Source organism: Ranitomeya variabilis, chromosome 2 (genome assembly GCF_051348905.1).
Source record: "Ranitomeya variabilis isolate aRanVar5 chromosome 2, aRanVar5.hap1, whole genome shotgun sequence".
NCBI lineage: Eukaryota > Metazoa > Chordata > Amphibia > Anura > Dendrobatidae > Ranitomeya > Ranitomeya variabilis.
Window position 1 is genome coordinate 346,901,094 of NC_135233.1, and position 13,938 is coordinate 346,915,031.

At 39.4% G+C, this 13,938-nt stretch overlaps 1 protein-coding gene across 5 annotated transcripts in view; it reads right to left on the bottom strand.

Annotated features, from left to right (window-relative positions):
- LOC143805813 (leucine-rich repeat and fibronectin type III domain-containing protein 1-like protein) overlaps positions 1 to 13,938 on the bottom strand; it is a 797,917-nt gene that overhangs the window by 291,848 nt on the left and 492,131 nt on the right. For all 5 annotated transcript variants that reach the window (XR_013221333.1, XR_013221332.1, XM_077285501.1 and 2 more), the window contains exon 3: positions 4,547 to 4,597. The gene's annotated coding sequence lies outside the window, so the exon portion shown is untranslated. The remainder of the gene's footprint in view (positions 1 to 4,546; positions 4,598 to 13,938) is intronic.

The following is a 13,938-nucleotide window of genomic DNA, read 5'->3' on the forward strand; positions in this document are numbered from 1 at the left end:
TCCCAGAGTCTGGAGGAAGAGTGGAGAGTAACCATCCAAGCTGCTTGAGGTCTAGTGTGAAGTCTCCACAATCAGTGATGGTTTGGGGAGCCATGTCATCTGCTGGTGTAGGTCCACTGTGTTTTATCAACCTGGGCTTCCATAACACCTCAGCAGTGCTACAGGCTGATCGCCTCCAGGTCACGCTGCATTGATGCAGTAATTGATGCAAAAAGAGGCCCCGACCAAGTATTGAGAGCATTTACTGAACATTCATTTCAGTAGGCCAACATTTCAGATTTTAAAATCATTTTTCAAGCTGGTGTTATACAGTATTCTAATTTACTGAGATAATGACTTTGGGTTTTCATTGGCTGTAAGCCATAATCATCAATATGAACAGAAATTAACACGTGAAATTGATCACTCTGTTTGTAATGGCACAAATTAAGAACAGGAGAAAAACAGCTAAAACCAGACAAAAAGGGTACAGATGAAAAATTGCAAAAAAAAATAAGTCACGCATCAAAACAGGAGAAAAACAGCAAAAAGTAGACAAAAGAGGATACAAATTAAAAAAAAACAAGCGAAAGAAGCAAAAACTAGACAAAAAAAATCAAAAAGTGGACACATCAAAAACAGGAGAATAACAAAAATGAGACAAAAAAAGGCACAAATGTAAAATTGCAAAAATTAGACAAAAAAGACACAAATGAAAAACAGGATAAAAACAGCAAAAACTAGACATAAAAGGTCACACAAAAAGTAAGAGAAAAACAGCAAAGACTAGACAAAGGGGACAAATGAAAAACAACACAAACTAGAAGAAAAAGTGCAAACACAATAATGAAACAAACCCTATACTTATCACCAAACAGTCTCCATACACACAGTACTTTCTTAATACTGGCAAACATACAACATTCCTCTCATTAATTGTTATTCATAATCTACCCCCTCCTTCCCCGAAAATTGTCACATTTTATGTAACTCTTCTTATGTGCCTATCGTGACCTTACATGGTTGCCCGAGGTCATAAAAACGTCGATGGTGATACTGAATTCTATTGGCAAATGTTCATTTATACATATTTCTGTGATTTATACAAAAGATTAGCAGGTAGGAAAAAAAAACATCTATGTAATTACAACACGCAGGGCTGTCAAATACATGTAATAACTGAGAGATGGTAATACTTGAAATTAATAAGAAATGAATGATGAGAGCAGGAAATCAGCGAGAAACATCTGCAGAGCGGAGCAGATCCCAAGATAAAACCTGGGACTATATACTCAGCAGAAAGGGTAAATGTCACCTTTTTCATAGTAAGATGTGCTTTGTAAGATGCTGCTGCAGACACTGACAATTATGTACCTCATCCTTCAGTATTAATGACTCATTTAACGTGGGTACCTGCAAAGCTCCTTAGGGGCAGTGTTTAGTAGTGTGAGTATGGAGAGGTGGGCGGACATGGTACATAGCGCTTCCCCTGCAGGGACAGCTACCTACATACAGATTTATTCAGCTTCTCGTGAGTTTAGTGAAACTTGTATTATATTGCATGCAGATAGCATCCTCTAGTGGTGGCTACATGCAGCCAGGAATTATATTATTTATCAATTCGAAAAATGTGACTTCCTCTATAAAGGTATACTACAGTACTAACCCATTCCCACTGCAGCTAATGTTGTTTTATGCACGTTTTTTTTCTCCTCTTTTACTAAGAGCCATAACTTTAATTTTTCTGTCACCATGAAAGCATGTTTTTTTTTTTTTTTTTGCAGAACAAGTTTAATTTTAATTGACGCCATTCATTTTACCATGTACTGAAAAACAGAAAAAAAATCCAAGTACTTTAAAATGGAGAAAAAAAAACAAAAACACAATTCCGCCATTGTTTTTTGTGGTTTTGTTTTTACAGCATTTATCATGCTGTAAAAATGACCGGACAACCTAATTATCCATTTTTTTTATTTTAGTGGTGAAAACAAATGTAAATCTGTAAAAAATAAAAAATAAAAATTGGTTTGCGTCATAATTTTCTGAGATCTGTAACTTTTTTTTCGCCGATTACAGTCATGAATATGCGGCTCCACCTCCCATAGGGGTGGAGCCGCCTATTCATGAGTGTAAATGAGCGGCCCCACATGACCGCATACAGTGGAAGCCGCGGCCAGACCAGGAAGCACCGACAGACAACGAGGGAAGCGGGTGAGTATTTTCTGAACAGCGGGGGGGCGCACAGTTGGTGGGAGGGCGGCGGACACATAGATCTTTATTTTAAACACTATTATTCATATCTTCTCTGCAGCAAACGCTGCTGCAGAGAAGATATGAATTGCGGCTTCAGCACCAGATGCTGGTACGTGTGGTACCGAGCACGGTGCGTGTGGTACCCAGTGGGCACACGGGCGGCACACGTGTGCCGCAAGTGTGCCACACTGATGTACACAAGAAACGTAGGGGCACACGGACACGGATAATTCCAGTACTGATTGTTTCCGGTACCGGAATTAGTGAGACTGCCCTTAAACATATAATATGTATAAGGCCGGTGTCACACTTGCAAGTGCAATTACAGAAACCCCTGCACCGATACCAGGCACTGCCACCGGCACTCAGGACCGGAGTGTGCGGCTGCATTGATTTCTATGCAGCTGAACCACCGGCGGCAGTGCCGGGTATTGATGAGTGAGTTTCTCGCATTGCACTCGCAAGTGTGCCACCGGCCTAAGGCAGTAACATAGCTATCAGGGGGTAGAGGGGCTCTTGGATTGGTCCACCAGGAGTCACTGCCATCCTTAACTGTAGAGCAGGGAGACATGGTCACCACCGGATTCCTGAAGAGGCAGGTGGTCAAACACCCATGACCATCAAATGCCAGGAAAGTAAATGGCCAGTGATGGTCTTCGGCTGCTGTACTTTCACACTGGAAAAATCCACATGTATAGAGGGCAAGGTTCAGTCAAGAATAAGGAAATTCTAGGAGAAAACGCCATGTCTTCTGTGAGGAAGTTGAACCTTGGCCGCCATTGGACATTCCAATAGGACAATTCTCTCCGTCATAACTCAAAGTCCACCAAGGCTGGAGTCCTGGAAGAGCGGCCCTCACTAAGCTCTGACTTGAACCTCATAGAAAATCTTTGGTGGGATTTGAAGAGGATGGGCTGCAGCATGCAAACCCAAGAAAATGAGAAACCTAGAGACCCATTGCCAATGCAAAATGAGCTAAAATACCCCAGGAACACTGAAGAAACTGGTGTCTTACTATGCATCACGTCAACAGCAGGTCAAAACAGCCAATGGAGCTTTAGTAAGTACTAAAGATGCTTGTCTTTACGGGGTGAATAATTCTATGACTGCAGTAAAATATTTAGAATTGAGAGTCCTCAGTGGTTGATACCTTTTAATGGCTAACAGAAAAGATGGTAACAAACTGCAAGCTTTCGAGACTACTCAGGTCTCTCAATCTTCATCAATATATATATATATTATTACACAGTAGATATACATGAGTGAACATCTGCTATTATTTTTAAAGCTTTTACGTGGTTGTATAATTAAGCACATATATTTTTGGCTGGCACTTTGTGTATAGTTTTCAGGAAGGAAAAGCTGAACATCTCGGTAGTAATAACATGCTGTTTGTGAGATCATGAAAATTACTTTAAGTTACACTATAAAAGTTTAGCCAATACATTTTGAGTCTATCCAAAAATGTCAATACAATTCTACACAACAATCAGATTTTTCTGCTATAATAATACAAAAATCTTTATTTAATCACGATTATATTAAAAAAATCCAATTACAATTCTTTTCTGATGTGTCGGAGACAGTCGGTCTGACGCTACACTGGAAGCCAAACCCGGAAGTCTCGTTAGAGCTAAAATCACTTCTTTAGAAATGTCACTATAACATTCCTCTTCATACATGTCCCCCACAAAACCCATCTGAAGAAGCTAATGCGAAACGCTTGTCAAGGATTACGTTGTCTTTCTGGTATTATAAAGTACTTTATATTGCTTTAGAAGGCTTCCTTCAACTCTGCTATATTTCGTCGCTATTTTGTGGGTTATCTTTTTGGGGCAATGCCTTTAAAGATAAAATTAAACTTACTACCTAATGAAAAAAGCTCTATGTCTGACTACAGGGCAACAACATCTACATCAACATGTCAAACTTGTAAGAGACTAACCAGAATTTGCTAATTAGAGTGGGTACAAATCGATTCAAAGGACGATACGAAGGACCTGGTCCATCGGTCATGTCAGTAATCTGTGTCCGCTGGACAGGACCCTTGAGAACCACCTCCTACCTGATGGCATCCGCGGCTTCTCTTTTGATTAGTTGACTGGGAGCAATGCCACCTGTGCTGCAAAATGATGTTACGCCAGGCTGGCTAATCCAAAGAGGAGGAGGGCATGCTATCAGGTAGGAGGTGCTTCTCAGGGCTTCCGTCTAGTAGCTGCAGATTTTTTACCTTGTCAAAGGACCAGGTCCAGTGAATTGATTCCCACCAACTTGCAAACAAAACTTCAGTACTCTTTCAGGTCACGGCACCTACCTGTATTACGCAGTTCTTTGAACACTTGTTCGTTCAGGTATTCTGTGGTGCCTGGTACAAAAGAAAGAAGAAATTGTTAAAGTTAAAAAACAAACAGAGAATATAATACAGAGAAATTCAAAATGTCATAGAACATATCATAAATGTATGATACTTGTACTGACACCTGCATCTCAACAATGGGGCCATGTCTGGTGCCGATGACAGAGGAGATGTGGCCGTGAATGTGCCTCTCTCTCGCCATTCACTTCCTTGGAAGCTCCAAAAATTGAAGAGCAAATGACATGTGATGGGATCCCATTTTCCATATAGAATTGGTTTCCAAAAATTGGAACCTAATCTATCAGACGTTTGTGGCATATGCTGGGGATATAGCCAGGATGGGACATAGGTGAGAATCCCCTTATTGTTAAAGTAGACTAAATTTAGGCGCCTGTCTATGGGTACTCAATGATGCCATCTTATGACCCCCAGTCTTAGAATGCATATCGGGGCCCATCCATGGGTACTGATTGATGTCATCCGAACATCCTTCGAAAGGGAGAAGAGCAGGTGTGATCCTTCAGGTCGCTTGCTATCCCTTTTCGCTAGTACAGAGGTGCAGGTTGGTCATATAGTCATACAGAAAGGACATGTAGCTAACCTCAACTGGGAAAACCCAACTGTGAAACTAGACTTTCATCCACAAGAGACAAAATAAAAACAAGGCCTATTTGTGAATATACAGTACAGACCAAAAGTTTGGACACACCTTCTCATTTAAATATTTTTAGTTTTTTTCATGACTATGAAAATTGTGAATTCACACTGAAGGCATCAAAACTATGAATTAAGACACAATATGTCTTATATTCTAGGTTCTTCAAAGTAGCCACCTTTTTCTTTGATGACTGCTTTGCACACTCTTGGCATTCTCTTGACGAGCTTCAAGAGGTAGTCACCGGGAATGGTCTTCAAAAAATCTTGAAGAAGTTGCCAGAGATGCTTAGCACTTGTTGGCCCTTTTACCTTCACTCTGCGGTCCAGCTTACCCCAAACCATCTCGATTGGGTTCAGGTCTGGTGACTGTGGAGGCCAGGTAATCTGGCATAGCACCCCATCACTCTCCTACTTGGTTAAATAGCCCTTACACAGCCTGGAGGTGTGTTTGGGGTCATTGTCCTGTTGGATGGTCCAACTAAACGCAAACCGGATGGAATAGCATGCCGCTGCAAGATGCTGTGGTAGCCATGCTGGTTCAGTATGCCTTCAATCTTGAATAATTCCCCAACAGTGTCACCAGCAAAGCAGCCCCACACCATCACACCTCCTCCTCTATGCTTCACGGTGGGAACCAGGCATGTAGTCCATCCGTTCACCTTTTCTGCGTCGCACAAAGGCACGGTGGTTGGAACCAAAGATCTCAAATTTGGACTCATCAGACCAAAGCACAGATTTCCACTGGTCTAATGTCCATTCTTTGTGTTCTTTAGCCCAAACAAGTCTCTTCTGCTTGTTGCCTGTCCTTAGCAGTGGTTTCCTAGCAGCTATTTTACCATGAAGGCCTGCTGCACAAAGTCTCCTCTTAACAGTTGTTGTAGAGATGTGTCAACTGCTAGAACTCTGTGTGGCATTGACCTGGTCTCTAATCTGAGCTTCTGTTAACCTGCGATTTCTGAGGCTGGTGACTCGGATAAACTTATCCTCAGAAGCAGAGGTGGCTCTTGGTCTTCCTTTCCTGGCGCGGTCCTCATGAGAGCCAGTTTCTTTGTAGTGCTTGATGGTTTGTGCAACTGCACTTGGGGACACTTTCAAAGTTTTCCCAAATTTTTGGAGTGACTGACCTTCATTTCTTAAAGTAATGATGGCCACTCGTTTTTCTTTACTTAGCTGCTTTTTTCTTGCCATAATACAAATTCTAACAGCCTATTCAGTAGGACTATCAGCTGTGTATCCACCAGACTTCTGCACAACACAACTGATGGTCCCAACCCCATTTATAAGGCAAGAAATCCCAAAGCAGTCATCAAAGCAAAAGGTGGCTACTTTGAAGAACCTAGAATGTAAGACATATTTTCAGTTGTTTCACACTTTTTTGTTAAGTATATAATTCCACATGTGTTAATTCATAGTTTTGATGCCTTCAGTGTGAATTTACAATTTTCATAGTCATGAAAATACAGAAAAATCTTTAAATGAGAAGGTGCGTCCAAACTTTTGGTCTGTACTGTTATGATCCTTAGTGGCTGAGGATCGCAGATCTGACCAGCTAAGTAACTGAACATAGAACGAGCTCTAGGGAGGTGGTAACTGGACTGACCGCAATCCTGATCCTATCCAATACACACTAAAAGTAGCCGTGGAACGTTTCCTGAAATCCTAGACGTCTCTTCACGGCCTGAGAAACTAGCTACCCCTAAAGAGAGAAAGCAAGACCTCACTTGCCTCAGAGAAAATACCCCAAAGATATAGAAAGCCCCCCACAAATAATAACGCTGAGTTAAGGGGAAAATACAAACGTAGAAATGAAACAGATTTAGCAAATGAGGCCCGATAATCACTAGATAGCAGAAGATAGATAGGAAACTGTGCGGTCAGTAAAAAACCCTATGCAAAATATCCACGCCGAGAGTTCAAGAACCCCCACACCAACTAACGGTGTGAGGGGAGAAACTCAGCCCCCTAGAGCTACCAGCAAGCGAGGAATCACATATTAGCAAGCTGGACAGAACTCATCATAAACAAAGAAACATATAGAACACAGATGAGCAAAATATGAACAAACAGAAACTTAGCTTCTCTTGGAGAGACTGATAACGAATGTAGTCAGGAGAAATCAGAATAGCACTGAATACATTGACAGCAGGCAACAACTGAAAGTCCAGGTGAGCTAAATAGGGAACCAACTAGCAGATGACGAGACAGCTGATCTCAGCCCCAGACCCGCAGAATGACAAAAAGAGCCTCCAGAGGGAGCCCAAAGACAGCACTCACTCAGCACCACTTGTGACCACAAGAGGGAGCCCAAGAACAGAGTTCACAACACTGTACTGTATGTTATTTACAGGGATTGTCCAGTTAAAACAAGTCTTTATCTATCCGCAGAATAGGTGATAACCTGCTGATCGGTGGGGTCTCATTGCTGGGATCTGCACTGATCGGTAGATCGGGAAACTTTTATCTCCATTACAGAGTGGTGCAGCAGGTCGGACTTACCATTTACACTCCATTTGTTCTCTATGGGGCTGTCGGAAAAAAATGTGTGCAGCACTCGGCATACCCTTAGTGAATGAATCGAGCAGTGGTTAAGCATACCCTCTGCCATTTCATGCTAACGGGGATAAAAGTTCCCTGTTCTACCGATGGGTGTAGATCCCACAGGTCTGATGCCCACCAATCAATAAGTGATTGCCTGTCCTGGCACTGCTGTGGTGGGCGGCACCTCTCTATACTATGTAAAGTAGTAGTACGTAACTCTTTTCACTACTTGTGCCCCATCTCACCATCAGAGCACTTGACCGAATAGCTACATCCCTCAAAGAATTTCACCAAATCAGCTTCTGACATAAGCCTTATTCACCAGGAAAATAACTATCTATTCAATGTTTTTGGAAACGTCTCTTTTGCTTTTTATTTTTTAGTAAACTTTTTAAAAATTCTAAAACTATAGCAAAAAAAAAAGAAGTTTCAAATATCAGATCATAGAGAAAATAAAACATATTTTATTAGGATGACAGCTTAACTGCCCCAGGTCAAACAGTACGGAAAAGCCGTAATCCTGCTAACAGAGACAAATTGTAGGCCAAGAGTAAATCTGCACATTTCCTTTCATTAAGGTGCATTAAAATCCACTGCACTACCCCAATTATACTGTATTAAGCCTAGACGAATGACACAGGCAAAGCTAACGGTTTCTGCAGGAATCAGATGAATGTGCTGCGTGGCTAGAACTCAAAATAATTTAATGAGAGAACCTGATGTGTGGGAATAAATGACTATGGGGTTACTACTGGACTCTGAAATTTCACAAATATGAAGCTAAATGTGTTCCAGATCAGATGTGCTTACGCTCTCTTTATTCATCTTTGTCTATGGATTTTCCCACACAAATTAGATTGTAGCCTATTCGCTTTATTGGATGTCTTGGGTTTTAAGTTTCGCTCTTCTATAACTAATTCATGTCCCAGAAATGTTTAGGCATACTTATCATCATCATGGTTAAATTAAGTCTGGTATTATATAATCAAGTTAATATGAAAATACCCTTTAAGGGGAACTAGTCACTTGCCCCAAATATGTATTTTTTTACCCAATGTAAATGCTGCTGTTTCCCTGAATCCAAAGTTGTTGTTTTTTTTGTTCCCGTGTCTCTCCATTCCGGAGATATGGCCTCCTCTTCCCTATATGTAAATCTAGTCTTGTTATCAAAGTAGGCGTGGCCCTCACCTCTTCTCTATGGGCGTTTTCTTGAGGACCACGCCCATTCAGTAACAAACATATAGGAAAAGATGGGGTCATATCTCAGGAACAGAGAAGCACACAAACAAAAGAAAAATAAAGCCGGATTCAGGAGAACCATGTCAGGAGGGCATTTACACCAGGTTAAAAAAAATGACCTCTTCATATAAATCTGAATTCAGTTCCTGAGACCACTCTGTATATGCTGAGAAGGGGTTACTAATAATTATTATTATAGTGATTTATATAGCGGTATCATATATCACATCACTTTACAATATATAAGATACTTGTACAAACAATATTGGACATCACAGAATAACACATACAGTGGCATGTAAACGTTTGGGCACCCCTGGTCAAAATTACTGTCATTAGGAACAGTATGTTAAGCAAGTTGAAGACTAAATGATCTCTAAAAGGGCTAAAGTTAAAAATGACACATTTCCTTTGTTTTTTAGGCAAAAAATCAATATGTTTATCATTTACATTTAAAAAATTACAAAAAGGAAACGGGGTTGATGCAAAAGTTTGGGCACTCTGCATGTTTAGTACCAAGTAGCACCCCATTTTGCAATTATCACAGCTTGTAAACGCTTTTTTTAGCCAGACGAGAGTCGTTCAATTCTTCTTCGAGGGATTTTCATCCATTCTTCCATGGAAAATTCTCCCAGTTCTGTGAGATTCCTGTGGCGTCTTGCATGCACTGCTATTTTGAGGTCTAACCATAGATTTTCAATGATATTCAGATCAGGAGACTGTGAGGGCCATTGTAAAACCTTCAGCTTGTGCCTTTTGAGGTCGTCTATTGTGGATTTTGACGTGTGTTTAGGATCATTCTCTATTTCTAGAAACCATCCTCTTTTCAACTTCAGCTTTTGTTGAAATTTCATTGAAACCATTCTTCCCTCTACTCGCAAAATGGTCCCTCTTATCATTGGCTGCAACACAACCCCAAAGCGTGATTGATCCACCCCTATGCTTAATGGTTGGTGAGATATTCTATTCCTTAAATCCTGCATACTTCTGATGCTGAATTTTATGGTGAAGGCGCAGGAGAGGTTTTCTTCAGATGACTCTTCCATGAAGACCATATTTGTGCAGGTGTCTCTGAACAGTAGAAAAATGTACCACAACTCCAGAGTCTGCTAAATCTTTCTGAAGTTCTTTTGCAGTCAAGCGGAGGTTCTGATTTGCCTCTCTCTAGCAATCAAACGAACAACACTCACTGAAATTTTGCTTGGTCTTCCAGACCTTATCTTGACCTCCACTGTTCCTGGTAACTGCAATTTCTTAGTTACATTTTGAACTGAGGAAAGGGCATCTTGAAAACGCTTTCTATCTTCTTATAGCCTTCTCCTGCTTTGTGGGCCTCAACCATTTTCATTTTCGGAGTGCTAGGCAGCTGCTTAGGAGAATCCATGGCTGCTGTTTTTCGGCACAAGGTTATAGGAGGCTGGGTTTTTTATTACACTGGGAAATTTGCATTACTTGGCCTTTCCTAATGATGATAGTGAACAAGCCATAACCCTAACAGGCTAATTAAGGTCTGAAACTTTGGTCAAAGTTACCTGAGCACACAAACCTCCAAGGGTGCCCAAACTTTTACATCTGCCCATTTTCATTATTGTAATTTTTAAAATGTAAAAATTTTTTTTTTTTGCCTAAATTACAAAGGAAATGTGCCGTCTTTAACTTTAACCCTTTTAGAGACCATTTCATCTTCAACTTGCTTAACTGTTCACAATAACAGTAATTTTAACCTAAACTTTTGCATGCCACTGTAACTCAACAATTCAAACACAAGGAGTGACTTATGCATGATTAGAAAAACATGGCTGCTTTCTTTCTAAAAGAGCACCACACTTGTCCGCAGGTTATGTGGGGTACTGCAGCTCAGCTTTATTTATTTACATTGATCTAAGCTATTATATCAGACATAAGTAATACAAATATACAGTATAATAATACTTTTGGAACAAAGCTGATAGTTTTCTAATTTTGGACAGCCACTTCAGAAATGAAAGGGTTTTTTAAAGAAAAGGTTACGACAGCTGACAAAAAATATATACTACCAAAATCCAAAATTTATATATACTACCACAATTTTTTTATGGAAAGGAAGCAAAAAGTATCCAAAGTCATCAACGTAGCAACATAAACAGGAGCAATAATGTTTTTTTGCCCTACAATAATTCTTCGTTGATGTGCGATGAAGAAGGAAAGTGTTCTCTGCCACATCCGGCCAGGACATTATACGACTTCAGAGAGGCACCGCTTCTGCAATTCTCAAAGTAGCCGGGAATTAAGAAGCTCTTGAGAACAAGCAATATAACCAATGAAGAGGACTGCGGAAAGCAGATTCCATCAAACAGGATTACTATAATTCTGCAATTTCCAAAATGCGTTAAGGGATTTTTTTTTATGCTGAAGTACGGATGATTTTTGTTATATTCTTCGTTGATGGTGGATTTCTGAAAAACTTATAAATTACTTAAAAGGGTGGTTCAAAAAATAAAAGTTCATTTTAATCAATAGATCTCGGAATAATAATAACTTCCACAATTAGATATGTTTAAATAAAATGTTCCTGTGCCGAGATAATCTTATAAATGTGCCCCTGCTGTGTACCGTGTAATGGCTGTGTCTGACTGTACAGGAACATGGTCTGATCACACCATAGCTCCGGGGCAGGGGAGGATGCAAAAGAGAGAATTAAAAAATAAAATAAAAATTATATATTAATAATAAATAATAATAATAATATTGCTAGGACAGGTCAGAAAATTCAAATAATTGAAAAAACAATTTTCTGTACTTTAAGCAAATTGTTATATAGGACTGAAATTGTGACCACCGTGATGGCGGTAAACATGCTGACATTATATCAGAAAGGACGGACCTTAGTATTTCGTGACATTCCATAAATAATAGATGTTACTTTGGAGATGTAACCTAAACTTGCTTAAATGGAACTTGATGAAGTAAATGTTTCATTGATACACATCCTTAAAGGGTTTGTCTTACAAAAACAACCATTTTTAAGATTAAAATTATGCCCCAAGGAGTCCAGCTGCAAATATCTCTGGTGATCAGCTGGGATCATCAGGGAAAGATTACAATAGACACATGTTTCCTGTGGCGGCCACTGCAGGTGAGATGGAGTATTACATTCTGGGTTAGCTATTGCTTGACCGTTGCCCTCCACTCTCAAGGTCCTTAAATATTTATGCCAGAAATATAATTTTCCCAGGTTTTTTTTTTTTGCTGCTTGACACTCATAGGTGTATAGGTATTTGCTAAAAATAAAACAATCCTAGCTGTAAAGTCTTGCAATTTTTCCTAGAACTGAAGCTCCTAATGTAGCATATGTCCATAATTAGCGCTATGGCTGAAATGGCATTTGCCCCCACCCAATAAAAAAATATCTTTGTTGATCCGCCAAGAGAAATCTAGCATAGCAGTCACATACAAATCAAGCTAGGGGTGCATTGAGGGCGTACCCAAGCAATTCTTTTTTCAAGTGCACAGACACTCCCACAGTGCACTTTTTACATAATTTGCATGTGGCTTCTACCTTACATTTTTCAGTACTGGCGCATCATATTTCTGCAAAAAAGGTATCATCTTTATTGGGAGATGGGCGCCTATGCAGCCATAAATCTAATTCCACGTGTAAAAATATGCTGATGGGTTCTCTTTAATTAATTAAATTGCATCTAGTGAAGTCATTAAATTTTAATATAAGGGATTTTGAATTTCCTACTTTGCATTTGTTTGTGTTTTTTACAGCCAAGTTGCAGATGAGATATATATATATATATATATATATATATATATATATATATATATATAATATATATATACACATATTTATATACATATAAATATATATAGAAACAGGAACACATGGGCTACTTGCACAGTGAACAAGTCTGTAGGAACATGTTCACACACCACCAAGAAACTTGAAGACACAAAAGAGCATAGTAAAACCAAAAACACTCAGTTTAAAAAAATCACAGTATTCCACAAGTGCTAGTAAAAAGATGTAAAGAACAGGGCATTTGGTTGATACGTTTTTTGCAAAAAATGTATACTAAGCTGCTCCACCAAACGTCAAGGTATACCCATATCAGAGCAGTCCTAACTGATGTATGCAATCCCTATCTGATGTATTTAAAACATGATCATCTGTATATTACCTGTGTGAACAGGGTTCAGAGAGGAAAAGTCCATGTGGACATGCTGAGTGGAACAGCTTCACACACCACCAAGAAAGCAGCTTAGTATACATTTTTTGCAAAAAACGTATCAACCAAATACCCTGTTCTTTACATCTTTTTACTAGCACTTGTGGATTACTGTGATTTTTTTTAAACTGAGTGTTTTTGGTTTTACTATGCTCTTTTGTGTCTTCAAGTTTCTTGGTGGTGTGCGAACATGTTCCTACAGACTTGTTCACTGTGCAAGTAGCTCACGTGTGCCTGTTTCCATAATTGTTCTCTTGTGTCTACAAGACTGGGGAGTTACCCACCACTCCTCTTGGGCTATCTGCACAAAAGCTGTTCCACTCAGCATGTCCACATGGACTTTTCCTCTCTGAACCCTGTTCACACAGGTAATATACAGATGATCAGGTTTTAAATACATCAGATAGGGATTGCATACATCAGTTAGGATTGCTCTGATATGGGTATACCTTGATGTTTGGTGGAGCAGCTTAGTATACATTTTTTGCAAAAAACGTATCAACCAAATACCCTGTTCTTTACATCTTTTTACTAGCACTTGCGGATTACTGCGATTTTTTGAAACTGAGTGTTTTTGGTTTTACTATGCTCTTTTGTGTCTTCATATAAATATATATAATATATATATATATATACATATAAATATATATATTCATATAAATATATATATATGTATATATATCTATATATCTATACACACAT